This window comes from Cervus canadensis, chromosome 16 (assembly GCF_019320065.1).
Source record: "Cervus canadensis isolate Bull #8, Minnesota chromosome 16, ASM1932006v1, whole genome shotgun sequence".
In the NCBI taxonomy this organism is placed as follows: Eukaryota; Metazoa; Chordata; class Mammalia; order Artiodactyla; family Cervidae; genus Cervus; species Cervus canadensis.
In genome coordinates this window covers 12965415-12991981 of record NC_057401.1, presented here as the reverse complement: position 1 = coordinate 12991981, position 26567 = coordinate 12965415, and the positions used below count along the sequence as shown (strand labels likewise).

The 26567-nt window shown below is 39.4% G+C and overlaps 1 protein-coding gene and 1 pseudogene across 8 annotated transcripts in view; one reads left to right on the top strand and one right to left on the bottom strand.

The window, feature by feature from the left end:
* Positions 1–1561: 1561 nt before the first annotated feature.
* LOC122454597 lies at positions 1562–26567 on the bottom strand (annotated as a pseudogene).
* ERBIN (erbb2 interacting protein) overlaps positions 8988–26567 on the top strand; it is a 119586-nt gene continuing 102006 nt past the window's right edge. For 7 of the 8 annotated variants that reach the window (XM_043489188.1, XM_043489187.1, XM_043489186.1 and 4 more), the window contains exon 1: positions 8988–9278. The gene's annotated coding sequence lies outside the window, so the exon portion shown is untranslated. Of the gene's footprint in view, positions 9279–18154; positions 18180–26567 lie in introns of those variants that run through there. The other variant, XM_043489182.1, reaches the window with a different exon arrangement.

Genomic DNA, 26567 nt, shown 5'->3' with positions numbered 1-26567 from the left:
TTCAGATTCTTTTCCATTATAGTTATTACAAGATACTGAGTATAGTTCCTTGTGCTCTGCATTAGGTCCTTGTTGATTATCTGTTTTATACATAGTGGTGTGTATATGTTAATGCCGTGTGTGTGTGTGTATGTGTGTGTGCTCAGTCATGTCCAACTCTTTGCAACCCTGTGGACTGCAGCATGCCAGGCTTCTCTGTCCATGGGATATTTTAGGCAAGAGTACTGGAATGGGTTGCCATTTCTTCCTCCAGGGGATCTTCCTGACCCAGCGATCGAACTCACGTCTCCTGTGTCTCCTCCATTGCAGACAGATTCTTTACCACTTGAGCCACCTGGGAAGCCTGTTAATCCCAAGCTTCTAATGTATTACCACCAGCCCAAACAGCACTTTCAATTTGCTAGGACAATTTGCTACCATCTCACCATGTTCAGCCCGTATTTGCAGAAACTAAAATCTTAAAATCCATGGTTTCCAAAGTATCTAATCTTTCAAATTTGGCAGCTTGTGGCAGATACATATCCAGAAGTCTGGTGGTTTGGCCTAGGGGAATATGCTGCAAGAGGGGCTTGCAAGTGTGTGCCGAGGCCTGACCCTTTTGGTGTGGTGATGCTGGGCTTCTCTGCACACGTTCATGGACAGGGATGCCAGAAATATTGTGCCTAACTTCTGGGACCATGTTTCCGTGAGCTTAATGCCCATTTACTTGTCATTAGATTGGCTCAAGGTCAAGGTCACAGGAGCACCCTTTGATGCGTCCAACTGGAGTTCCTTTTGCTCACTGAGATTGCTGAAAAAGAACTATCACCCCGACTACAATAACAATAGCAAAACCTAGGTAGGGTTTCAGTTATGCTGGTTTTTAATTGGAGTTTCTCTTCACCTGCTTTTAAAGGCCCTTACATGTTTCAAAAGTTTATTCCTTTTTGTATTTTGTGTGTGTGTGTATTGGTGGGTTTATATATTTTGTAAATACTTCTACATTGGATTGTTACTTTCTTATAGAATTGTAAGAACTCTTTACATATTATGGATGCTAGTTATTCTTCCTTATATATATTTTCTCTCAAACTGTCATTTGTCTTTTAACTTTGTTTATGGTGTCTTTTTTTGGATGGTTTCTGGTTGTCCCATGTTGCAATTTCTATGTGCTGCCAAAGTGATATACACTAAACATATACTGGACAGGAAGAGAACTGGGTTCTGATTATGGTTCTGCTACTAGTCTTCAAATCTAATCTCATCTATAAAATGGAGCTGGACTAGATATCAGATGACTTCTAAGGTCTACTTCCTGCATATTCAAACACTACTGAAAATTCTTAGATTCTAAAGTTTTAAAAGCTTATTTTCTTTAAGTAGGCCAAACATTCTCCCTGAAACTATCACTTCTAATTTGCCTAGCAACATTTTCATAGTGTAAAATCTAGCCAGCGTCTAAACTATTAGAACTTCTGAATTTTTGGCATCTGAATTAATGTCTTAAATTTTTATATAAAATTTGATGAATTTCTATCTACCTGCTCTTATAGGATATAGACTTTTATTATTTTTTTTTCTTCTGGTTGTCAAATGATCCTTTATTTTTCTTTTTCCTTTGCAGTTCTTAACTAGCTGGGCACTCCACTGCACCACTGTTGATATCATCTATAATGTCATGAGGGTGGTGGCCATCAACATTGCAGCCCACAGACTGGGCGGTCTCCAGGATCTCTTTAATGGTTCCAGAAAGCTCTCTAGCTAGAGACCGATGCCGCATCTGCCGGGCAATGTTGATGATCTCTTCAGAAGTGATGTTTCCACTGTGCTTAATGTTTTTCTGCTTCTTTCTGTCCCTTGGTGGTTCCTTGAGGGCTTTGATGATCAGGGCAGAAGCAGAAGGTACGACCTCAATCTGGGCTTGTCTGTTCTGAATGGTCAGTTTCACTGTAATCCTCAGATCCTTCCAATCACCAGTTGCCTTGGCGATGTCATCACTGACCTTTTTTGGAGACAGGCCCAAGGAGCCGATCTTGGGGGCCAGGGCAGACGTGGCACCAACTTCCCCACCGGTGCACCTCAGGTACACGACTTTGATCTCGTTGGGGTGAACTTAGGCGGCATGGTGGAGGCCGCTGGTGTCGGATGAACCCAGATTCGGGACGACCGAAGAAAGTTGCACCTTCGCCTCCTCCTAGCCGAAAGCTGAAAGGAGGATATAGACTTTTAAAGAGAGTATGTGTTTAGTCGCTCAGTCATGTCTGACTCTTTGTGACCCTTTATACTATAGCCTGCCAGGCTCCTCTGTCCATGGGATTTTCCAGGCAAGAATACTGCAGTGGGTTGCCGTTTCCTTCTCCAGGGGATCTGCCTGACCCAAGGATTGAACCTGCATCTCCTGTGTCTCCTGCATTGCAGGTGAATTTTTTTATAGAGAATAGACACTGCATTTAATATGTAATCTAAAATATGCATATCATAGAGCTACTAAGTCCATGGACCCTGAATATGGCTTATGACATTTTATTTGATGATAATGATGAAATGTATCACTATTGATGTAAAAGAAAAAAATACTTTTGTTTATATAGTATGCTTTCAAGTCCACCGTCCATTTGGTGCCTGCAATAACCCTATGAGGTAGATAAGACAGAGCTTTATTTTCCATTTGATAGATCATGAACTATTGCACATGATTAAATGATTTTTCCAAGGTCACCAGCTAGTAAATGCTAATGCCTCTGCCAGAACTTTTCTGAAAGATGACAATATTGACAAGAAAGAACCTATAGTCTAGGTTTCATTACTAAGGAAGACAAAATAGAAATATCAGTTGTCTATGACTAAGGGTGGCTAGAAATCGGGTAAATGACAGAAAATGTCAAGAATGAAAGAAAAATTACATTGAAAATTATAAAATATTTGAAGGCTATTTCTTCTCAATATATTTACTTCTTCATAAAGAAGTGCAAACCTTTTGAAAAGAAATGACATTTTTATTAGTAGTTTGGTATGCGGTATAGCAGGAAATATGAAAAATGTACCATATAAAGTTTGGTATAGGAAAACAAAAATCCTTAAAGGGAGGTTCCCAAGATAGAAGAAAGAGAAATGTAGCATCTGTTTTAAAGGAAAAAAATGGAGAACAAGAAAATTAAAAGTAATTAAAAACTAAGAGAACTAGAATACTCTATGATCTGATGGTTGACATAAATTTAATGGCATAAAAACAGAGATTGGACAAGGAAAACAGAGAGGAAGCATTTTAAAATATGCTATTCAGATCAGCATTTTTGAAGGATATTTGCAGTCAATTCCCAGAAAATAAATTTCTTTCTAAAGGAAGAAAGTATGAGTTAAAGTATATTCAGAATTATTATAGAAAATTCAATTGAGATATATTATTTTCCAAATACTGACTAAGCTAGAGTTAGGTGAGATTTATTCAGTATTCTGAGTATATGGCCATCATCAACAAATAGAGATGATATTTTACTTTGATATAGGAATAATTTGCTGCTTAACTAAAAAACAAACGAAAACAAGGTTTTATGAAACAGAGATGGCATTTCAGAGCAGGGCATTTAGCCTTATCCTACATCTCAAGTTATGCTTAATACCCATGTACTGGCTACTTTTTTTTTTTGGCATATGTGATGTTAAACAGTTTTTTTCTTAAGTACTATAGAAAAAAAGGGCTTCCCCGGTGGCTCAGCGGTGAAGAATCTGCCTGCAATGTAGGAATAGCAGGAGACACAGCTTTGATTCCTAGGTGGGAAAGATCCCCTGGAGTAGGAAATGGCAACACACTCCAGTATTCTTGCCTGGAGGATGTACAGAGGAGCCTGGCAGGCTAAAGTCCTTGGGGTCGCAAAGAGTCAGACACGACTGTAGCGACTTAGCACGCACACATGCATAGAAAAAAATGTAAAGTTATAAGTGGCCTTAAATGAGTAGGAGAACAGCAATTTCATTACCCAAAGGAAATATTAAGTGAAAGCCTGCATGGAAGGACAATAAGCAGCAGTATTTAATCTTTTCTTTTGTTGACTTAACACTGTTATCATTTAGAAAAAAAGTGTGCATATTGTGATATAATTGAAACAGATTGTGATTCATATCAGGGAAGACTTGACAGGGGAAGTGTATCAGGATATGGTAATAAAGTTGGAAATTATTAGGGTGACTATTTGCCTCAATTGGCCCAGGACAGTCCTGGTTTTAACATTTCTTGTCCCCATGTAATTATTATTGTCTGTTTTCACTCTCAAAAGTGTTCTATGTTGGATGATACACTGTATGGTCACCTTAGAAGTGGAGGCAGCATGGTAAATATTATCAGTGCATTTTAATTGCACTACTAGTAACAGCTTACACTTTTGAGTCTGCCTAGCAATTTATGAGCACTGTCTTACATTGTCCTTCCAAGAGTCTATGAGACAGTATTATAGTCCCCATTCTAGAGATGAGGGAGTTCAAGCTTATGTTTATAGATACTCAGTAACTTGGCCAAGGTTATACAGTAGCCATTACTAATTCAAGCAGTCTTATTTCAGAGGTCCCAAGAATAATCACCATGCACCATTTATTTTCTCCATACTTTTAAAAATTTCATAAGACATCTGAAAATTTAACTTAAGTGGGCTACCAAATGTATAAGACAGAAAAAAATTATCAAGCATATATTGGGGGGAATACTTCAAAACCTTTTCATAAGTTTAGGCAGACTTCCGTGTGATTCATAAAATATTATTGAAAATAGGTCTGAAAGAAAGAAATATGCTATGGGAGGGATGATTCCATTCCCTGTATATTATAAAATTCTTAATTTTGCTTCCTGTATGTACTTCCTCTTTTGAGCCCAAAGTCCTTTCTCACACACTTGCCACCTTAACCTCTTGCCCTCTCTATCTAGGCACTAAGATGGAAGTGAAAATAGGAAAGTCAGTTCCTACTAAAAATACGTGTTATAATGCATTTTGATCTACTTCATCTAAGGATTCTAGACAGCTTTCCCCCCAAGTATAACACTATTCTAGCTCAAAAATTAATTTTTCCTGAAACTGCTATGATAAAAACTTTGGCTTTTAGGTAACCAATTATTTACAGTTGTTGAGAACAGGAGAAAAAAATGAGCACCCGAAACTTTCCCTCACCTTCTGCTGACATTGTGCCCACAGTGCTTCGGCACAGCTGCTGGGCAGGCCTGGGGGAAATGACAGGGGAATTCTTTCTAAAACAGTGGGTAGGCTCTCTGCATCTCCCCCCACACCCCCGCCCTGCCACCAAGCCGGTGATGTGCATTCCCTGGAACGTTTAAGGCCTTACAGCTCTCCTTCAGATATGTGGCTTATCTCTCATAGACCTTTCCTGAGCCCAGCCATTGGCAAGAGGAATCCCTAAGAAGGAATTCCTGCTTTCACAGAGAATTATTTAGAGAATCACAATGGGGAAGATTGAGCTACACTATCAACAAATATTTATTAGTTTACTCTCTAAGGTGGTCCTGGAGTTCCGTTAATTATTACAGAATCACAGGCACTCTTATTTAAAGTGGGATTTAAGTTCTCCTTTTAATCATAAATTGAAATGTTAAGTCCATCTTAGTTCAACTATAGTAGGACTTTCAAAACAAACTAATCTGTATAGCACAGAACAGGAATGGAAGAACATTTAGCATGGAACAGGAATGGAAGAACAAATGGAAGATTTAGCTCCATCTGTATGTGCTGCTCATATGAGTTAGAACTAAGTAGTCATCGATGAATAACAAAGATGAATCATTATTTTTGATTATTGAGTACCGTGATCATATGGCTGTCTTTTCACCTGTGTGAATTTCTGCTGAAGAAACTTTGCAAAGGGGCTATTAAAGAAATATGTCAAAATAGGTATTAAAAAAAAAAAATTTGTCTGTACCACATGGTTTGTGGGATCTTAGTTCCCCGACCAGGTATGAAACTCAGATCCATGCAGTGCAAGTGCCAAATCCTAACTACTGGACCACTAGGGAACTGCCCCAAATGGGTAACATTGATAAGTGTGTCCTGGCTTCTATTCTGTTAAGGCTAGTGTTTTGGGGCTCATTCTAACAGTATGAGTAAGTACGACTTATTTAACAGCCAATGGGGACAGGGGCACTTTATTGTCTCTACCTCTCTACTCTCTGTGGATGGCCCCAAAGAATGAAACCACATTTCCCTCTCCTACCTACTAGCATCAGCATATGCTCTCTCTACATTCCCTTCCATCAAAAGCTGCTTTGGGGAAACAATCTGATGAATTGGTATAAATGACTAATAAGGCTTAAAATATTACCTTTCGCTCAGATTATGGCTTTGTGCTAGAGAAATAAACCACTCAAAGGGATTAGACTCTAGTGGCAAAACTGCAGGTGAGTTGGAGGAGGGGTTTTGGGTTATAGGTACTTTTCTAAGCCTACACAGTAATCTCCCAGATAGGTTCAGATTGGAACCTATTGGAACCAGTAGCAGTCTAAGGTTAAAAAAAAAAAAGATGCTAGGGGAACAGGGCAGGTTCTAACCCACAGACTGGTCTGGTCCTATTTATTTAGGTTGAAGATTGGGATGGGGAAGGGGAAGTTAAGTCTACCTGAATCTATGATGCCACATTCAAGGGGATTTTGAACCCACCTGAGACCAGATGCAACACTGGAATCCCAGAAGCCATCCGGTCTCCTGCTGGTCTGGGAGGTTCTCCATCCTGGCTTGCTTTAGGAGAAAGAGCTCTACCACTGAGTCTGGGCAAACTTAAATCAGTTTTTGAAAGTGGGGTAGGAGATCTTTCTTGTGATGATTAAAATTAGTTTATATAATACGGTAATTTTTATACAATGGCCCAAATGGATAACTAGCTTGGTATTACTCGTATACCCCGCTGCTATTTCTCTTCCTAACTTCCAGTTTAATGCTTTTACCTTCAGTTCAGCACGGAATAAACCTGAACACTTCGGCACTATCTGTGAACCTTCAACTTCTGCTCTTAGGCTAAGGCCCTAGGTCTGTTAATTCTAGCAGTCCTGAAGTAGTTAATAGCTCCCCACCCTCATAGAATGTCTTGAACGTCTCCCGAGTTATTTCAACTGTTTGTCACTAGAGAACAACTCACTTTGGTAAATAATTCTTTGATGGACTTTATCAACTACTTCCTTTGGATCCAAGCCAAAATCATCTGTAGGGCATACGGCTCTTTATTCAAACTTGGTTATAAATAATTATCTCTGGAACACAGAAGGAAGAACTGGAGGAATGACTTCAGGGACACAGAGTTAGACTAATTACCATCCTTGTACGCTGTTAAGTACAGCAGAGACTGGGGGCGGGGAATGGTTTGTTTCGTAGCTATTGCGTTCCTTCTCGGGGTAAAACAAGGCCGTCTTGTCTGTTAACATATGTAAGGCAGTAACTGCAAAAACTGTGCAATGTTATGGTTGAGGCGTTTTATGCCATATGTGTTGATAGAATGCCTAAGCAGCTCTCTCCGCAATAAACGCAAACGCTGCCAGGCTGAATCACTAGGGCCAGCGAAATTCAACGACTGCACCACCGAAACCTCCAGGGTTGGAAGCCTACGTCGCGTATCCGAGTTTCCTCTAACAAAGGCATTATCTTGAGGCAATTTCGCGGGCCATTTTTCCCCTCCCAGGGCCAGCTTTGTCTCCCCGCCGGTGTGAGGCTGAGACTCGGAGGAGCTGCGTTGCTGAGCGAGCAAGCTCGGAGCAAGGGCCGGCGTGGGAAGCTTCTCCGAGCTGCCGCTGTGGTTTCCTGCAAACCGAGCGTGCCATTAGAGGAAGTTGGAGTGCTGCAGTTGAAAGAGATACCTGCAGCCTTGAAATCGGGGTTGGACTTGAACCGATCACTGTCGTACAAAGAAACTCAATCAGCCGGGGTGGCGGAGGCCTGGAGCCTCTCGGTCTCTCACGCTGGGCACCGGGCAAGCCGGGCTCCACTACGTCGGAGTCCCCCACCTTGGGGAGCCGGGAAGCGGCAGGCAGGCCTCCGGGGCCTGGGCTGCATCGGGCCTCACCAGCGAACCCCCGGCCGCCACCGGCCCCGCCCCCCGGTCCCCGGCCCGCCGCACCCCGCCGCCGACGTCGGCCCGCGCCGCCCCCGCGCGCGGTGACTGGCTCGCGCCGGCCTCCAGCCCGGCTGTTGGCAGTTGGGGCGAAGCCCGCGGGAGGCCGCCCCGCCCCGCCGCGGAGCCGCCGCCGCGCGCTGCTCTTCCCCCCTCGCCGCCGGGGCGGTGGCGCTGTTGCCGCCGCGGCCTGTGAGGTAGTGACTCCCCGGCGCCCCAGCCTCCTTCCTCCTCCTTTCTCTCCGCTCCCTCCCTCCCCTCCCCGCCCCTCGCAGTCTCTCGCTCGAGTGAATGTGGCGCGGCGGCGCGGGACGCAGCCTCGGCCCCTGCCGCGGCCCCGCGAGCTCCTGAGGAGACGAAGCCGCCGCCTGCCCTCAGCCTTTGCGCTTCCCGGGGGAGCCACCGCCGCCTGGGAAGAAGAACGAGGAGGGGCGCGAGGGGACGGCGGCGGGAAAACGGGAGGAGGAGGAGAAGAGGGCTCGAGGGCGAGGAGGGAAGGCGGGGAGGGACGGACGGAAGGACGGACAGCCCGACGGACGGCCCGGGGAGGGGGCCGCCATCGAGCCAGCCCGGCCGCTCGGCTCCGGCTCGGGGCGGCCGCGGCGGCGGCGGCGGCGGCGGCGCAGGCGAAGGGCGCGGCAGGCTCTATCGAGACAATAACCCCGCCGCCCGGCTCCGGGGGCGGCGGCGAGGAGGAGGTGGCGGCCTAGCGCGACCGCGGCTCTCCCCGCCCCGGCGACGTCTTCGCCCCCGCCGGCCGCGTTCGGCCGCCGTCGGGTATCGGGGCGCGCGGGTCGCCCGGAGTCCCAGGCTCGGGGCGGACGCCCCCTCCCCTCCCCGTCCCCGGCGCGCGTGGAGCTGGTTTTCCGGGTTCCCCTGGACCGAGCTGGATCCTGCCGTTCGCCAAGGCAGGAAGTGAGTTTCGCACGGTAATTCCGGGCGGTGTCACGAGTGAAAAGTTTTTTTTTTCGGCGGAGATCCTAGTTGGGGCTGGGAAACTCCTGCAAAACTCGAGACCGGGAAACCAGCCCGCGCGTCCCAGCCCCCACCAAAGCCACCCACTCTTCCTACTGCGGGAGGCCACTCCACATCCGCTCTCACCGGAGAGAGAAATTCATCTGGATCCGAAGTGACTAATGAAGGGAAGGAAATCATGTCAGGCGAAGCCTTGAAAAAGCTGCCTTGAGACACTGCCCGACCGAAAGGTAAATTTCACGAGAAGTGTCTACAAGCCACAAAGCTCCCGGGCCAGAAAAGAGAGGAAACTTTAGTGTTTTTCAGTTTTTTCTCAAGTTCCCCTAAATTCTCCTTTTCTGATGTCGAACGGGATAATGTTTTAGGTGCTGAATAGTAAGATGTTACTCCCTCTTTGGTTATTTTAGAAGAGGTTGTAAGAATGAGGTGGGACGAAAAGTTTTAAGCAATCCGAAGAAAGAGTGCCTTTGTTCGGCACAAGGTCCAGAACTCATAGATTCCTGGAACATATACAGTGTGTATATTTCTGATTCATTAAGTTGCTGAACCTGGCAACTTTTGTTTCGGGAGAAAGTTAGCTCACTGCGGGGAGCTATTTGCTGCTGCTGAGATGGCTGCCACATTTGTTTATACTGTTACCGATTACTTGGCCTTTGCGTTTAATTGTATCTATATAGATATGTTTTTAGTAGCAGTCTTTATGGATGTATTTCATTGGGTTTTATAAAACAGAAACCTTTGCCATTTTTAGTCGTTTTTCTAGGTGGGTAATAAATAGATTCCTTCAATAACTTGTTCCTTTCAGACATTTAGAACTCGATTATACTTGTTTCAATTGAAAACAACTGTCGGCTAGATTTCTCTTGTTACTGACAGTAGAAGGAAAAAGGAGGGAGTAAGTATTGTCGATAAAGAGTGTTAGAATTAAAAACACGTAAACACCTGTGAAGTCGTTTCGTTTGTTGGGACTTAGGTGCAATTCAGAACAGGACACAGAGGAAGGAGACCAAAACGCTTGCAACAATTTTCATGGGCATCACAGTGATTGTGATAAACATCTGTGCTTTTGGAATAGTACAGTATTTACATTTTTGTGTTGGCCCGAATGTTTTGGCCGCCTAAGAGGTGATGAGTATCTACGGTGGGGGCAGGGGTTATTGAAGCATGGGAGACATTCCACCAGTCAGTCATAAATATAAACACTTCTAGACCAATCGGTAGTCTTTATAGATCAAATCAGCCCTGGTCGCAGAAAACACAAAACGGTTTCTTCAGTGGTGTTTTAAAGTGTGTCTTTAAGGTTGGTTTTTTTCCGTTTGTACTTTTGTGGTAAAGGGAGGTGAAAGATTATACTATGCTTTTGAGTAAATATTAAATAAGTATGGTGTTTAGTTGGTAGGCATATCTTAAATATAAATGGAAGTTTAATTGCCCATGCTACCTCAAGAAAGAATAGTTGGCTTTCTTTAGTTCTAAGGAGAGAAAAGTTAGGTCGTAAAGGACTGGATCAAATTATTTCACAAATACATTTCAAAATAGGAATCTGTTTCGCCTCTGTTTTGAATTTTTTCCCTAAAGCTTCATCTCTAGAGCTCGTTTAAAATTTTTTTTAATTGTTGCTAAGATTTGTGAACAATCAGGTAATTTCTGTTAAGTCAAAGTAACTATCAAGGAATTTAAAGTACCTAACTGATCTACTTTATGGTTTTGGAACATATGATTAGGCAACGAAAGAGGTTATTCTTGGGCATCTGAAAGAGGGGAACAGAATAAATGGCATTGAACTTCAGTCTCCTTATATGGTTTATACTTGGCTTCAGAGCAACAAAGCCTTAATAGAGCAAGTCTTTTATAGAGAGCTATCACTTTGCAAAAATGTTTCTCTGCATTAGTAAATTTTACTTATAAAAAGTATTATAGCCCTGGAAAATACTTATTTAAATCCCTGTTTTTAGATACAGTTCTTGATTTTTCTTTTTCCTTTGGGGGAGCAATAGTAAGTTTAAATGCAGACTCAGTTTGATATTGAATTAACTTAAATGAATTTTAGGTTTTAAAGTATTATCAAACTATATTTTTCAAAATCTTGTTTAAAATGTGACAGTGGTTTAAAAAGATTTAAAAAAAGATGATAATTAAAATATTTTAAAATGGCTTCAAGATTTGGATATTCTTAATATTCTAAGAGTTTTCTTGGATTAAATTGGCAAATCTAGAGTACTTCTAAGGTGTCTGCACAAAATGCACACGGAATGGCACTGGTTACTGAAGGGACTTAAGAGTTTTCCGTGGCGATAAATTTAATCTTTCAACTGATTGATTCAAATATTATATTATGAAGTCTGCCTGCTGTTTCAGAACAAACTATTACAAATTTTTCATGTCTAAAAAGCTTACAGAGGTTCAGATACAGAAAGCAAATTTTTTATTGCATGTTTTTTCTTAATTAAGTGGTAACTATAGTTAGCGATATTTCATATGTATTGTTGGCAAATCTCTAAAATTCAGCTATTTTAGTGATATTGGTATTGAGCTCTTGGTCTGGAAACAATACCTTACTGTAAGAAACACATGAAAATTTCAGAAAATTAGGTGCATATTTGGCCATTTATTTTAAATAATTGCTTATGGATGACACAGTTTAGAGTTTAAGTTGTTTTTGGTTTAGAAATAGATTATGGCAGTTATAAAGTATTTGGGCTAATGCAGATTTTAGTAATGTTGGATAGGAAAGTAATTTTTTCTTTTGTAATTGCTACTTATCTAGATTGTCTTTAAACAGACTGTTGCTTGCATTTTAATTTTGACTCTTACCCTTGCTCATCCATTTCTCTATCACATGTCATGTCTTTTTTGGGGGGTGGTGGATACCTGTGTTATAAATTCCTAAAGAAGCCTTTCTCTTTTCCTTTCCTAATAACATATATTGTACCTGTGTTTAGTTTTTCACAATAGATTATTCAGTTTTTGAATGCACACTATTTACCATGAAAAAAATCTGTGTGTGAATTATGCTGTATAATACCTACTTTTGAATTGTCTAAGGAAATAAACTCAGCATTTCTGCTTTCCACTTTTTCTGTGATTTTACTCCCTATTATTTTTTATTTCTTTGTGCCTGTAATCACTTGAATGGTAGTACACCTATTTTTTTCAGCTTTAACTTTTAACTTTTTCTGTCTTGTTTCCTAATTGTAAGGGAGAAATCTAGCTTTACTCAGCATTCTTCTCTAATTCCTTTATCTTCCTATTTTTATAGTTAGCTTCATTTACTTCCCCTATTCTCTACATGTTCAGCTTCTGTTTTTTTAATTATATTTTGCTCGTCTCCCATTTTTGAACGTTACCAGTTTATGCTGACCACTTCAAAAATTGTTTAAAAGATGAGTAGAAGACATTTATTTGGTCAGTTCCATTGAACTTTCAACATCCCTTTTCATTCCCACTCAGTTTACATGCCAATATTTAACCTAATACTCATCAGTATATTTTGTTTTACTTTTACATTGTTTCATTTCTTTTTTCTCTTCAATATGCTTAAAATGACCTCTGTTAAGATAATATCACGTTATTATGTATTCTTATGTTAACTAACCCCGTTACCTTCTTGCTTTATTATGCTCTTGGCCTCTTACAGCACTAAAGCTTGTACTTCTGTATCTCCCTTCTCTGTCTGTTCCTTTCCTTCTTCTCAGATTAGGTGTCATATTTGTCAATGTCTCAATTTTTGAAATTGCCTTCTTTTATCTTTTTATGAAATAGCATGAAATTCTATCACTTATTTTATTCTTCTCACTTCAAATTTTTCCAGGTACCATTGGATGAAGGCCATGCCAGCCTTTATAATTGACAGTGTATGAGACAATAGAAAAGAATATCTAAAAATTAAGTTAATAAAAGAAGATTCTACTCATCTGGAGATTATTTACCTATAGAATGTAGTATAAAAATTTGAAAATAATAAAGATATTTAAATAATTAAAATAGATGTACTAAGATCTGGGGGCTTCATTCATAGGGGCGTCCTTATTCACAGCGCATTTGTTTTTGATTATACCGAGCTGTTTCCTGCCTTTCATGTACTAGAAGAGGTGAGAAAGCACGTTGACATCATCATGAAGCTAGGGACTGTGATACAAAGAGAGAACAGAAAAGTGGAAAAAAGACTGACTTAGAAAACAGAGTCGTCTCACATTGCAAGGAATATAGCCCATGTTTTGTAATAACTAAATGGAAAGTAACCTTTAAAAATTGTATAAAGATAAAAATTTAAAGAATAGTCTCAGCTTGCTTTAGGAAAGAGTGCTGTATACATTTTATTTGTCATTTGGAGGATTCGCTCAATTATAGCATAGTAAAATTACAAGTAATACTAATTAGCCCTAAAGCAGCTGTTTTCAAACTTTTTGTTCTTAGGTTCCCTTTACTCTTAAAATTTGCTGAGAACCCCACAGAGCTTTAGTTTACATGGGTTATATTTATTTCCTGTATTACAGAGTTTTACAAATTAAATAAACCATTGTGTGTTAGTGTAACACTTTTAACAAAGATATAACTGTTTCCCAAAACATATCTTTAGCAAAGAGTGGCATTATTATATGTATTTGCAAGGCTCTTGTGTCTGGTTGAATAGAAAACAGTTTGATTCTCATATCTGCTTCAGCATTCAATCTTGCAGTATACTGTTTTGGTTGAAGTATATGAAGAAAATCCAGTATCATACACACATATGGTTGGAAAAGGGAGAGATATTTTAGCCAAAACTTGGCAAGTGGTAGTTTTTTAAAGGAGACCTGCAGTGTTGAATCTGAAATCATATCAATGAATTTCCATTTCTTGTTTCCTGAAAGTCCGTGGTGTAGCTTGCACTTCAAATGAATCTTACACCATGTATTGGTTGTTTGGGAAATACTGGTTCGTTATTACATGTTTTTTCCAAAAGTTGACACATTTCATTTTGCAGTAACAAAACCAAAAAAGTTGTTAATATCACCAGTGATCTCATTAGTTATGAAGCTGTCAAGCTCAGTATGGCAGATATAAGTTTTCCACAATTCTAGATTTTCACTTGGAAGCTCAAATATTAATCATTGGTAACAAAAACTGTCAGTGTTTTCCCCTTGAAGTTACAGGCTTACTTGGTTTATTTTTGAGAAAATGTCTGCCAAATTCCTAAATCTGTATAACCATAGTTTCTCATTCTCTTTAAGGTCAAAATGTTGTTCCATTAAAAAAAAAAAGGCCAGTTTACTTCATAAGTCTTAAGTCCTTTTCCTCAAGATTGCCAATTCTCTACAGAATATGAAGAAGACATATATTGAAGAGTTGAGATTTAATAAAATTTATTATTTTTTTGGAGGGGAAATTCTGTGGCAGTCCAGTGGTTAGGACTTCATGCTTTTACTGCGGAGGGTCCAAATTTGATCCATGCCGCATTGTCAAATTTTAAGAAAAGTTTTCTTTTTCTAATTGCTTCATTAAAAATATCCTGAAGTGTTTGAAAAGAAATCTGTGAGTATATAATGCTGCTTCTCTAGCTTAATATTCATGCCTTTGTGCTAAGATACTAGAGATTTTATCTACTGTTGCTGTTGATATAGTGGGAATTGATTTTTATTTTTTAAGTGTTATTTTTGGTCGACATGTATTTGAATCTCTGCTATGTATATATATATAGTGTGTGTGTGTATATGCGTGTGCACTCAATTGTGTCCGTCTCTTTGTGACCCCATAAACTACAGCCTGCAAGGCTCCTCTGCCCTTGGAATTTTCCAGGCAAGAGTACTAGAGTGGGTTGCCATTTCCTCTGCCAGAGGGTCTTCCTGACCCAGGAATCGAACCCAAGTCTCCTGTGTCACCTGCATTGCATTGGCAGGCAGATTCTTTACCACTGCGCCACCTGGAAAGTCAAGATACATGTTACTTTTACATTATCTTCTTTTTGCTCTATTAAAAATATAGGAAGTTTGTTCTTATTGTGCTTGGGATTTATTTATGTCATGCTTTTGGTTTTTCCTCAGATGTTAGATTTTTCAAAAGTATGTATTACGGTCCAGACTATACTGTATTGGTTATTTAAGTGTGTTTCCCCAGACCTAGTGAATCCCTGTTCTGTCTTTGGTCTGTTTAGCTAATAAGTTTCTCCTTAGAGTAGCTTGTCCTCTCACACGTATTTCCTGTCCCGCAGGAGATAGCATTCCCCTCTTTTCACAGTTAAACTGCCCAAGTGTCGTATAAGAGGGAGCTCCCTGGCCAGAGGCCTTAGCCATGCAGCTGTTCTGCTGTGGTTTTAGTACCTGGCTCACTGCCCAGGACACACTTCTCCCAATTCTTCTTGCTAAGAAAACTTACCCTTTTTGGAGATCCCACTTTATGCTTGTTTTGTGTATCTGGTTCTTCAAATGTGTTTGTTGTCTACCCTACCCCCCTACCAACCCCACATCCCAATCCACTTTTCCTTTCTGTTCTTATCTGAAGATGTATGAAGATGCTCCTAGGTTTTTTAATACCACTATAGCTATTTTTAGGCTTTGTTAAATTTTAAACACCTTTATCAAAATAGGAACCATTGCAATCAACACATTTTTGCCAGTGAAAAATAAGTTTGTTTATTGCTGTAGCGTGAAAATCCATGCTTTGGGAATTGGCAGACTCTTGGAAAGCCTTTTCCTTTCTTTTTCCTCCAAACTTGAAACTTTTTATTTTATATTGGAGTACAGCTGATTAACGATGTGGTTGTAGTTTAGGTGAACAGGGAAGGGACTCAGCCATACTTGTACATGTTTCCATTCTCCCCTAAACCACCCTTCTATCCAGGGAATTTTTTTTTTTTGTATTTTTTTCATATTTTAAAATTTGGAACAATGACAGATACACAGAAAAGTTGGAAGCATAGTGCAAATAATTTTTTTGTTCCTGTCAACCTGATGCCTTATCACTTACTTCTAAATACTTTAATGCTTATTTCCTACAAATAAGGGCATTCTCCTACATAATATCATAACTGTCAAAATTAGGAAGTTAATAATCCATTACTAACATCTCAATTTGACAAGTCACTCTAAAGTCTTTTAGATTAAAAGTATCCAGTTTAGAATCATACATTACATTTAGTTATATTCTTTAGTCATCTTTAATCTGGAACAATTTTAATTAATCTTTACTTTCAGGGGATTTGATACTTTAAAGATTACAGATCTATTTTTTAAAATCTTAATTTGCATTTTTTCTGACATTTTAATTCGATTTGATTAGAGTTTCATGGCAGGATTATCATGGAAGTGATTTTGGATTCTTGTATCTTATTAGGTGGCAAGCAATTTAAGTTGTCCTATTACTGATAGGAATTGGTAATTAAGATTGTAACTGTTAGACATCTCCTATGTCAAGGTACTCCTTTTTCATTTGTAATTATTAAGTATTTTGGCACTGAGTATTGAAACTATGTAAATATTTTGTTCCTCATCAGATTTTTAATTTATTTATTTACATCTATCTATTCATGATTACCTGTTATATTCACTGATTTACAATCCATTATTATTTATTGTGATGCTCAAATTGTTGTTGATTTTGCTAGTGAGAACCCATTCCAGCTGGTTTATTTTCTTTTTGACATACTTTTATCTTCTTTCTTCCTTCTTTGAGCACTTTTTTGTATCTAGCACAATATGCTTGCTGTTCCAGACTTACCTTCAAACCTGCTGCTTCAGTTATTTTTAGTGGAAAGTGGTACTTAGAAGCCAAAATCAAGGCACTTCTTATACGTGCTGCTCTTGGAGTGTTGCTGCTCCTGGCCTTCTTAGTATATAGAACTAGGGAATATTTTTATGTGCACAGACATACGCATTCATATCTATATTTCTGTGAATACAGAATGATTTCACAATGATACTGCCAATTCTAGTCTAGCACCACAGAGTTCACGCTAGTGTTTTCCCTTTCCATATTTTTGTAACCTTTCTCTGCTAGGGAGAACTAGTTTTGTTTCTTTTTTTTTTTTTTTTGGTGAGGGAGATGAGGTAAGCATTTGATAAGACAGACATTTTTAGCTACAAGTCCCTGTAGTTCAGTTAATCTTTGAAGTATTTATAAAGAGATAAAATTCTAAAATGTAGCACATTGTAAAATACACTTGGGTGAAATATTTCATTCCAGAGTAATTCCAGGTTACTCTATGACAGGGGGATGGTATGAATCAGTACTTTTATAGTGTAGATTGGATAGGTTACTTGTGGAGATAATGTTGGGGCTTGATTTTAGTCTGAATGCAGTGACTTTGGTGCAACTGTGTTTTTCCATATGAAAGTTTTATTTTTACATAATTCCAAAGTTTGGAATTACCTTACCTTCTTGATAATTGTGTCCTTGGAATTTCAATCTGTAGACCAGTAGACCAATTCTAGAATCCTGTGGGGTGGGGTGAGGGAAAGTTGTGTCATTTGTATTAGGGCTAGCACAAGAAACCTGTAATCTCAAAATCTCCTTACCAAGGCTGTCTCCTAGTCTAGAATAAGTTTGTTTGACTTGCCCCATCTCTGAAGATTATGGAAGTGATTTTAGAGGTATATTGGGATATCATCTTGTGACTAGAATAGATTTACTCTCAGTCTTCTAGGAAAAGATAAGGATCCTGGCAGCAACAAATGGATTCTTTGGGTGCCCTGTTAATCTCTGGAGACTTCAAAAGATTTAGTTGATTGTGCTGGGGCTAACTGCAGAATATTAGCGTGTGTATAGTAGATGCAGTTCGACCCATCAGATAGCAACATAATGTCCCGTCTGCTCTTTCTTTTGAAAACTGTTCCTAAACCAGAAACTCTGGGAGTCTGTCTTTATCTCTTTGAACTTGATTACCGAAATGAGTACCATTTCTATCAGTTCTGTCTTTTAGGTATGTGTAGAGTGAAACACTTCAGGGTAAGGCTTCCCTAGTGGCTCAGACGGTAAAGAATCTACCTACAATGCAGGAGACCCAGGTTTGATCCCTGGAGAAGGAAATGGCAGCCCATCCCAGTATTCGTGCCTGGAAAATTCCATAGAGGAGCCTGGTGCACTACAGCCTGTGAGGTCTCAAAAGAGTCGGACACAACTGAGCAATTAACACTTTCAGGCTTGGAGGGCTGGACAAGGTACAAGCAGCGAGAGACTGTTTTTAGGCAAAGCACTAAAACAATTACCTTAATTTTTTTTTTATTTATAAAATGCAGAAATTTATAATATAGAAGGTGAAAATTCCCTATACTTCCATCTCCCAGAGATTCTCAGTGTGTTGTGTGTTCTTCTGAAGACTTCTATATGTATTCTAACATGTAAGTGTGCATATATGTACATGTCTAAGTATCTTTAGATAAAAATGGAAGATGAAATATTTCAATGTAAGAGGTTATAGTAGGTATGTATGTATATATGTTAATTAGCATTAACATTTCTAGGTTGTTACACATGTCGATGAAAAATTACTCAGGCGGTCTAAGATTTGGAAAATTTTATTCTCACCAAATTTAAGGACTGTAACCCAGAAAGAGCATCTCAGAAAGCTCTGAGAACTGTCCCGCCCATTAGAAGTCAACACATGGTTTATATAAGCTTTTTTGAGACAGAGGGCTCTACATTAAATGAAGTATTATTGGCAGTTTACATAATCCAGATTTAAGCACCATCGTGGTGGGTCATGTGACCCTTTATAAGTTCAAGAAGGAATATTATCCTTTGAGTTGTCCTGTTGTTGTTGGGATAATGGTTTTTTCCCTTTGGCTACACTGGGTCTTCATTGCTGTGCATGGGCATTCTCTAATTGTGGTGAGTGGAGGCTGCTCTCTGGTTGCAGTGCATAGGCTTCTCGTGGTGGTGGCTTGTCTGGTTGCCAGGCACAGCCTGTCAGACTTTCAGGCTTCAGTAGTTGCAGCCCATGGTTTAGTTGCCCTGTGGCATGTGGAATCTTCCTGGACCGGAAATCAAACCAGTGTCCCCCTGCATTGGCAGGCTGATTCTTAACCACTGGACGTCCAGGAGAATGTTGCTGTTTACGGTTGAGCAGGTGTGCCTGTTGATAGGGGAGGTTTGTTCAATGCAAAATGAGGATCCACAACGCACAGAGGAGACTAAAGGGTAGAGAAATTTTTATGTTTAAATTTTCCTTGGCATAAATATGAATTTTATTTCATATTCATGGCAGTGCTGTACAGAATATAGGTTTATTCTTATACTCTTTTGAAAAACAATTGCACTTACTTACTTTTTTTTGGCTGTGCCAGGTCTTCGTCATTGCGCAGGCTTTTCTCTAGTTGAGGCACGCAGGGGCTACTCTGGCTGAGGTGCATGGGCTTCTCAGTGCGGTGGCTTTCCTTGTTGTGGAGCGTGGGCTCTAGGTGCACAGGCTTCAGTACTTGCAGCGCATGGCTCAGTATTTGCAGCTCCGGCCTGCAGAGCGCCGGCTCAATAGCTGGGGCACGTGGGCTTAGTTGTTCCGCAGCCTGTGGGATCTTCTCAGATCCGGGATTGAACCCGTGTCTCCTGCATTGGCAGGTAGATTCTTTACCCCTGAGCCCTCAGAGAAGCCCCTATTCTTGTATTCCTTGTATGTAAATTTTTACATTGTTACATAGAATTTTTTTTTTTTTTTTGTGGCTAAATACCAAAAGTGCATTTGCTGTATGTGTAGTTGAAATTGATTGATAGATTCTCTCTGAAGAGTTTGTGTCCATTTATACTTCACCAATAGTATATGAGAATACCTCACTATAAGCATTCTTGAACAAATTGGATATTAGCTGTCCTGAAATATTTGTATAAATCTGAGACAGGCAGTGTAGAATGGCTTATATATAATTTAGGCTTTGGAGTCAGATTGCTACTTACTGAGTGAGACTTTGCCAAGTTAAATGTAAAAATTATTTTAGAAATACTACGTATTTGTATGTCTTTTGTGTTATACATGAATTTAGTTGATTTGTTGCTTATATACTTCGGTTGTGTTGTTTGCTATATAGTAGTTTAAATTTTAATATAATCAAGTTTGTCAGTTTTTATGCATTTTTGGGTTTAATGGTATTCTAGGAAGCATTAATGCAAGGATTATAAAAATAATAACTTGTTTTCTTACTTTGGCTTAAGGAGTGAAGTAATTATCTAGGTTGATTCTCTCCACATTTCTTTCCAGGTGTAACACCATTAGTTGAATAAATCATCTTTTTGCTTCTAAAAATTCTATCTTTATCAATAGTAAATTCCCAAATACACTTAACCATATCAAAGTTTTCTTTTTTATGTATTTATTTTTTAATATTATGCTATCTTGATTCTCCCCTCCCCCATTATAGTATTCTTAATATCTGGAAGTGTCAGTTTATTACTCTACTTTTGAAAAATTTTACCAGGTGGATTTGAATCATTAAATTCTAAAAAATACTTCTTGTGTGTATGTTGATTGAGAATGCTTGAATTTATAAGTTAGTTTAAGAAGTAATTGATACCATTAGAATAGCATAGCTCTTTCTAGGAAAGTAAATTTTCCATTCATTTAACACTTGATGCTCTTCAGTGGATTTTAGTATTTTCTTCTTGTTATATCCAATTTTTTAAAAAATTTTTATTAGTATGTGTAATACTGTGAGGAATTATGTTGGGTTTTGTTGTTGTTAAGCTTATTTCCAAAAACCTGAATGGAGGGGAAGGTGAGAGCTCCTGTTCTGTGAATGGGGCTATTTCTTTAATTGTATTCTTATCTGGATACTTAAATAGAAGGGAGAGATTGATTTCTCATGTTCATTACCTATTGCATTCTCCTGAAGACTTTAGAAAATCACTAATAGATTTTTAGATGTATGCTTGGATTTTCTAGATATATAATTATAAATGAACCAGTATAGCACTTTTAAAAAAATTGAATAATTATTAAATTGTATATTCTCATGTTTCATAATTTAATATGGATACTCACAAGTATTTAATAACCTATCTTTTTAACTGTAAAATTCTTTCCTTGTTTTCTTTCATTGCTTGAGAGCATCCTCCAAGATTAGGATTGCAGTCTGATTAATCTTCGAAAGGGGGATTTTTATTATTATCCAGGAGTTTCAATTTAATCATACTACACTTTCTTTCTCAGCATTGTCTGACTTGGGAATGGGAAAGTGAATGAGAAAACTTGCTAAACTCTTGAGGTGGATTTAAGTAGAAGTTGGTTCCTTCTATCACTGTTCTGCCCTTTAACTGCCTGTTGACGGGGACTTCAGTGGTATGAGAATGGCTTCTTGAATATTGTTTTTCCTTGACTGCTTTTTGATTTATTTCTGAGAAAAATAGTACGACTTATAAACATTTCCCTTGAACTCTTGGTATGTTACTGTGATGCACAGTAGTAATTATGTATATTCTTTTAATGATAGTTACTTTGGTCCTTCATTTGATTATAATACTAAACTCCAGCTTTGTAGTTTATACACATAGTAAATGTTTCCCAAGAGATCTTTGCCACTGCTTACTACACCCTAGGGTAGCAGCCCCCAACCTTTTTGGCATCAGGGACCAGTTTCATGGAACACAATTTTTCTATAGACTGGAGGGCGGAGCAGGGTGTTTTCAGAGTGATTCAAGGCGTTACATTTATTGTGCACTTCATTTCTATTACTATTATGTTGTGATATATAATGAAATTATTATACAAGTCACCATAATACAGAGTCAGTGGGATCCCTGAGGTTGTTTTCCTGCAACTAGACGGTCCCATCTGGAGGTGGTGGGAGTCAGTGACTCAAAAGTGTGGCCAGTCTTTGTCCAGTCTACTCTGTAATCTCGTTTTGGTTGCTGTCACTGCAGAAAACCCTGCTTCACAAAGATAGGATGTTTAAAGTGGAAACAGGCTTTTCTGTGTTTTTGCAGCAATCTAAGGATATTCTGCCCTGACTTGAATCCAGAATGGACAGATTTGAAGTTGTCTCATACTTTTAGGGCCACTGTTATTTGCGGTCTCAAGCAGTTGATCCTTTTCTAGCTTGGACAAAGTCAGTTCGCCTGGCTCATTCACAAATGGATTGTGGATCCATTCTTTTCCAGTAGTGGGGTCGTTTGTGGTTGAGAAGTAATGCCCACTCTTTTGAAAGCTGACATAGGTGATAATGCAGCTTGGGAGAAAGAAGGCCCAGGTTCAGTATCTTTCAAAATCTCTACTAATGTTTTGAAACGTGAAAAATCCCAGTGTCCACTCATCGCCCCATAATTCCAGTTTGGCTTTGAGTACAGCCACTTTATCTGCTGACTTGAACACAGTTGTTCTCCCCTGAAGTGACAGATTGAGTTCATTGAGCAGGTTGAAAATGTCACACAGGCAAGTTTTGCGACCCATTTTGTGTCACTGAAATGTGCTGCAGTGGTGACTGTTTTTCTAAAAGAAATCTCTGGAGTGGCTCTTGTAATTTAGAAACTCTGGCCAGTGATCCACCTTAAGAATGCCATCTCACTTCTGTGTGTAAGAGAAGATGTGTGTGCCGTGCATCCATGTCCTCTCAGAGCTGCATGAACAGACATGAGTTAAGGGTATACACTTTAAGGTGGTTGACAGTTTTACTTATATCTTTCAAAATGTTAAGTTCAGGTGACATTTTTTGGCTAGGCAGCATTTCTTTATGGATGACACAGTGCATAGACTCTCATTCTGAAGCTACCTCTCTGACCTGAGTAGTGCAACCAGAAAACCGTCTAGTCATGGCAGCTGGTCAGTCTGTGCATATACTGACACAGAATGACCTATTCAGTTTTCCTGATATCTAATCATTCAAAGACTTAAATGGTTCTGCAACTGTGGTGTTGGTTGGCACAAAAGTGCATATAACATATCCTTGTGCACATCCTCCTGAAAATATAGCTCACAGAAACAAGTGTTGTTATCTTGTCAACATCAGTAGACTTGTCAACCTAGACTGCGTACCACAGTGACTCATTAAACCTCTCTAATAGTTGTGCCTCAATATCCCCTGCTATTTCATCAGCTCATCTAGTTATGGTGCTAGCCAAAAGAGGGACACATACCACCTTTTTGAATTGAATTCTCTCCTAAAAAGTTCTCTTCGCTAGTAGTAAAAGCTTCTTTGCTTTAATAAGGCAGTTAGGCACTATGAATGATGCTCTCAGTGTAGACACAATTGATGAAGTGGTGGACTTCGGTAATTGCTTCTGTTCATGATGTTCATTTTTCTTTATTTTGAGAAGTTCTTTGTATTCACATTTTTTACTTTTGAAAAACTCCAAAGGTTTGTCTTTCAATGCGGAATGCTTGGTCTCCATGTGGTGAAGCAGTTTTGAAGGTTTCATGGCTTTGTTGGATAGCTGGTCACCACATATTAGTCAAAGGAGCTTGGAGAATGTGAATCACCTGTTGCAGTGAAGCCACAATTAAGTAGGACTCTTGGTATTTTCTTTTAAATCCAGCTTTCTTTTTGTTGGCAGTCTTATAGTCTTTTGCTGTCTCATCATCAGATCTTTCCTTTTTTTCAAAGAAGCTTGCTTTGTGTTTTGCTCATTTTGGCTAGAGTTAGCTTGTGGGCTTACAAAAGCTGTGACTGAGATAAGTATGCAATGCAGGAGAGAGGCATGGACAGAAATGGTAAATAATTGGCGGGCCATGCATGGGCGAAAGTGTTGGATTCTGACTTAAAGCCTGTCACCAGATGTAGCTGTATAATCGAAGTACATCAACTCACTTGCCACTATAAAGTCTGCCACCAGATGCAGCTCAGTTGTGACTTGCCATTCATGGATAAAATTTTGATAGGAGTCTACAAGCAGTTGATTTATTATGGTCTCTGTGCAGTCACACCTCTGTTGATGATAGTCCGTATTTGGAGTCGTTCCCCAGAGTGACCCACCTCCAGCTCAACTCCATCTCAGATCATCAGGCATTGGATCCTCAAAAGGAGCGTGCAACATAGACCCCTTGAACGCATAGTTCACAGTAGGGTTTGTGGTCCTATGAGAATCTAATGCTGCCACTGATGTGACAGGAGGCAGAGCTCAGGTGATAATTCGAGTGATGGGGAGCAGCTTCGTCTAAATATAGACAAAGTTTTGCTCGCTCGCCTGCTGCTCACCTCCTGCTGTGTGCCCTGATTCTTAATGGGCCACGGACCAGTACCTGTCATGCCCAGGAGTTGGGGACCCCTGCCGTTGGATTTATTTTTGTTAGTTTTCATGTATCAATGACCTTGATCTAATCCTTTCTTAAAATATGTGTCTAATAGGTAATTTGGTGTAAATAAAAGACGTCCCCAGAATGATGGTATTTTCCTCAGATTCAGTGGATTTTATTACTGAAAATGGCTTAGAAACAGTCTAATCTAGGTAACCATTCTTTTATCTTTAACAGAAGAGGAAACTTTAGGTCCAAGGGGGGAGTGGGTGATGAAATCCTAGAGGTCATGTAGTTTATTACTGACATAAAAAGATTCAAAAAATAAATCTAGGGAAATCCCTGGCAGTCCCTGGCAGAGGTGCTTTCACTGCTGTGGGCCCAGGTTCAGCCCCTGGTTAGGAAACTAAGATCCCACAGACCACTTGGCACCAAAAAAAAAAAAAAGAATCCAAGTTCCCTGACTCTGTGGCTTTCTCTTATATCAGAGTTTTCCTAGATACGTTCTGAAATAGACTCTGTAGAAGAGCACTATTTTTAAAAAATTTGCCAAATGTTTATTTTTGCCTTGTTTCAGTTCTCATCTTCCCTGTCCCTCCCCCAGCTTTACTGAGATATAATTAAAATGTAAGCTTTTTGATTTGATACACATACATTGCAATATGACTACCATCTTGGAGTTAGCTAATACCTCCATCACTTCTTGTAATTACCTTTTCCTTTTTATGTATTTAAGACCCACTGTCAGCGATTTTCAAGTATATAGTACTTGTCAATTATAATCAGTTACAGTGCTGTGCATTAGATTCCCCCACCTTCCTTCCTACTCACTAACCCCACCCCATCCTGAGAGACCCTGCTTTCAGTTCTTCTGGGTGTATACCCAGAAACAGAATTGTTGGAACATATAATCATTTCATTTTTAGTTTTTTGATGAACTGCCATATTTTCCACATTTGGCTGTACTATTTTGCATTTCCACCAACGGAGCCCAAGTGGTCTAATAAGAGGTTTAATTTCAGTACATCCTTGTCAGCACTTACTCTCTGTTTTGTTTTGTTTTTTGGATAGTAGCCATCCTAATGTGTGTGGAGATGGTATCTCATCTTTTTTATTTACATTTCCTTAATGACAGCAATAGTGAACATAGTTCCACATGCTTATTTATGTTTTCTTCGGAGAAATGTCTTTGTCCATTTTTGAATCATGTCCTGTTGTTGAACTTTAGGAGTGCTCTGTATTCTGGATGTTAATCTCTTATCCAGATACATGGTTTGCAGATACTTTGTCTCATTTTGTAGGTTGCCTTTTTTTCTGTTGATAGTGGCTTGAGGCACAAACATTTTAAAATTTTTATGAAATCCAGTTGCCTGATTTTTCCTTTGTTGCCGCAGCTTTTGGTGTCATAGCCAGTAATTCATTGCCATATCCAATGTTGGGAAGTTTTTGCCCCATTTTTTCTTCCAAGAGTGTAGTTTGGATTTGTAACTTTTAAAAAGGGCTTAGCTTAAATAATATGGACTGTTTCGTACTGTTTTCTATTTATTTTTGGATATTTGGTTTGCCTAACTAAATTTTTTCTTTTGAAAGTCAAAGTAGAAATGCTAGCATTCTTCTCTCTCCCCCTAGTTTATAGATACTGCTTTTTAGGCTTATCTTTGAATTAAACCTTTTATTTTGAAATAATTGTAAATTCACCTACAGTTTTACAAAATAATATAGTGAGATTTTCCCCCCTTGAGGCAGTATCTTCAAGAATTATACTACAGTATCACAACTAGGATTTTGAAATTGATAGGATACAAAATAGATCCATTGTCACAGGAATCCCTGTTGTTGTCGCCCTTTTATTATTACTATGACTTCCTCCTCCCATCCCTCTCCCTCCATTTTTGTCTTTTCAAAACTGTGTAAGTGGAATCATATATAACTTTTGGGATTGGCTGATAGCCTGAGTCCCTGGAGAATTCATCAGACTTGTTTCTTATAGCAATAACTCATTGATTTTTATTGCTGAGTGGTATTCTACAGTATGGATACACTGTTGTTGATCAGTTGTTTAGTCTGGTACGATTCTTTGCCACCCCATGGACTATAGCACGCCAGGCTTCCTTGTCCTTCACTATCTCCCAGACCTTGTTCAAACTCATGTCTGTTGAGTCAGTGATGCCGTCCGACCATCTCATCCTGTGTCATCCCTTTCTCCTCCTGTCCTCAATCTTTCTCAGCATCAGTGTCTTTTCCAGTGAGTGGGTTCTTTGCATCAGGTGGCCGAAGTATTAGAGCTTCAGCATCAGTCCTTCCATTGAATATTCAGGGTTGATTTCCTTCAGGATTGACTGGTTTGATCTCCTTGAGTCCAAGGGACTCTAGAGAGTCTGCTCCAGCACCACAG